Genomic DNA, 2,977 nt, shown 5'->3' on the forward strand with positions numbered 1-2,977 from the left:
TAAGGCTGTGGGGGTAGAGGGGAGAGCATGCCACCTCCATTCCCTGCACTGGAGGGCTTGGGCGAGTTGCCGACTCCCTAGTATCTTCACCTGAAGACAGAAGGATCCAACACCTCCCTCAGATGGTTTTAAGGTGTACAAACAGTTTAGTAAGTGCTCACAAATATTCACTGTCATTAAAAAAGGTGAACCTTCTACTGCCTTGTATGAGGTCATAAACTGGAGAGAACTGCCTGGGAGGGGCTTCTTTGTGTGTGTAGGGATGCATGGTGAGTGTCCTGTGGGGGTTTGGGTACTTGGCAGTATTTCATTCTGAATCTGCGCATTGTTCAGTAGATGGCGAATCACGGTTTCATCTGGTCAGGAAAGAGCAGAAAAAGACAATGATATCAATGAGTCATTAACAAGAATCCCGTTGTGTTTGATCATATTAAATGCAGGTTTTGGAGGTCAGAATAAGATCATGACACATAATAAAACAGTTACAGATTAGCTTAGTATCTATGTTTTTAATGTCACAGTAGAGACCATCTCACGGCTAGGTATAATGGCCTCCAATATCTAAGTGTTCCCTGTAAGTTGCTTTCCCTTTCTTATCCATGAATTTATCTGAATCTTTGAAAAAAAAAATCTGTTGGCATGATCCCTCTTTTTAAAAAAATCGTTTATTTATTTATTTTCCATTGTAATTAACCGTGTTATCTTAGTTTCGGGGATGTGCAATGAAAATGTGGGATGCTTCATAAATTTATGTACTATCCTTGCACAGAGGCCATGCTAATCTTCTGTGTTTCATCGTTCCAATTTTCGATTATGTGCTGCCGAAGTGAGCACACTGGCATGATCTCTTCAACGTAATGGGCTCCCTCGGTTTTTGCCCACAGTTTTTCTGTTAAGAAGAAAAAGTCCTTTTATTTGTAATAAAACCACCTCTCCCAAGCACAAGCATTTTTCTTTGTTATTTTATCAGACAAAAGAAATTAGGGAAAACATATTTTTATTTCCATGATGCATATTCATCTTTAAATTGAGATCATTTGAAAGTGACCTGGCAAATGAAATCAACTATTTACAGAGGCACAGAAGATACTGTTCTCTCTACCCCAGGAAAAAAAACCAAGATGATTAAAAAAAAAATCTTTTTGGGGCGCCTGGGTGGCGCAGTCGGTTAAGCGTCCGACTTCAGCCAGGTCACGATCTCGCGGTCCGTGAGTTCGAGCCCCGCGTCAGGCTCTGGGCTGATGGCTCAGAGCCTGGAGCCTGCTTCCTGTTCTGTGTCTCCCTCTCTCTCTGCCCCTCCCCCGTTCATGCTCTGTCTCTCTCTGTCCCAAAAATAAATAAACGTTGAAAAAAAAAGTCTTTTTTCTTTAACATTATTCAGTTTTTTTATTACTGATGCATGTTTACTGCATCAAAAAATCAATGCAGTATTTAGATTGGTTTTTACAACGTTATTCAGTTTTGAGAGACAGAGAGCATGAGGGGGAGGGGAAGAGAGAGAGGGGAGACAGAATCTGAAGCAGGCTCTAGGCTCTGAGCTGTCAGCGCAGAGCCTGATGCGGGGCTCAAACTCATGAACTGTGAGATCATGACCTGAGCCCAAGTCAGACGCTTAACTGACTGAGTCACCCAGGTGCCCCGATGATTTTTTTTTTAAGTTTATGTATTCTGAGAGGGAAAGAGAGTGAAAGCAGAGAAGGAGCAGAGAGAGAGGGAGAGAGAGAATCCCAAGCACTCCACACTGTCAGCACAGAGCCTGATGCAGGGCTCGAACTCATGAACTGTGAGATCATGACCTGAGTGGAGATCAAGAGTCAGACATTTAACCGACTGAGCCATCCATGTGCCCCCCAAAACAAGATTATTTCTTAAAATGGCTGCAGGCTGTCTCTCTCTGTGAAACCCAAAGCCCTCTCCCAAGAGCTAAAGTTTGGGGATTGTTGGGGACAAAATTTCCCAGCAAGACTTCTCTGCTTTTCTGAGGTATGGTTAAGCATGGCACCTAATATGGATATTCTGGTCCTTACTTCTCATTGGAGAATTAAGGAAACAAGCTCTAGATGACTAGTCAATTTTAACTGAGTGGTTGTACACTCAGCATACTTCCTGGGAAGAAGGAAAGAAAGAAAAAGAAAAACACAAACAATATTGTGAGACAATTCTTCCCGTGTCTCTTGTGTTTTTGCCTGTCTTGTGGACAGAGGCACTGAGTGACTTTGCTTTGGGCTAGCTTTTCAATGATGTGTGTATAGCAAACAGCCTTGGAAGACAGAGACAACGTCTCCCTCTGGAACACAGCGCAGGCATGCTTACTGTCCTTGTAAAAGGCTGGGTTCCTGCAACACACCTGTTAACCTGAAAGTAAAGAGGCACAACGAGAGGCAAGTGTGCTTTTATTTGGGTTAAAAGAATTGCAGTTCAGGGAGTACAGATTCAGGTAGGAATCCAAATAGTGTCCCGCTTGTAGGGTGAATGCAAGAGGTTTTTATGAGGAAAAGTAGGGAGCCACCTGAGGTGAAGAAAAGAAAGAAAAAAACTTTCTAGGGGTGTGTGTGATAATGGCTAGGTTACTCTGGGTTATACATTGACTGACTACTGAGTCTGTCCTCAGAAAGTCTCTATCAGTCTTGTGATCAGGATTTCCTTTCTTCCACTGCCTTTCCCAGTAATTGCTTGAAACAGCTGCCCTGTTGCCCAGTCCAAAGGTGGAGAAGGCAGTTTCTCTGCAATACCTGCTCCATTTTAAAATGGCTCCAGTCATGTCAATTTTTCACACACTCCCCCGTGTGCAGGTGGGTGTCCCCTGAATCTCTCTGCATTGCCCTTTGGGAAGTGGGGCTCAGAGAATTGACACAAAAAATGCAAATATTCTGGCAATTGCCATTGCTGTGAGTGACCAGGTGTTTTGACTCTGACCTGGGAGTTTTGCATCCTCTGGTTTAGTCTGCATTATTGAATAGTGATCTCGGTTCTTCGA

General features: G+C 43.3%; 1 non-coding gene across 1 annotated transcript; it reads right to left on the minus strand.

Moving 5' to 3' along the window:
• Positions 1-724: 724 nt before the first annotated feature.
• LOC124523171 (U6 spliceosomal RNA) lies at positions 725-834 on the minus strand. Its single transcript, XR_006964939.1, has one exon. It is a non-coding gene; the product is annotated as a U6 spliceosomal RNA (small nuclear RNA).
• Positions 835-2,977: the final 2,143 nt, after the last annotated feature.

This window comes from Lynx rufus, unplaced genomic scaffold (genome assembly GCF_022079265.1).
Source record: "Lynx rufus isolate CCGP_SWC_20201006 ecotype Redwood Valley unplaced genomic scaffold, mLynRuf1.p SCAF_1, whole genome shotgun sequence".
NCBI lineage: Eukaryota > Metazoa > Chordata > Mammalia > Carnivora > Felidae > Lynx > Lynx rufus.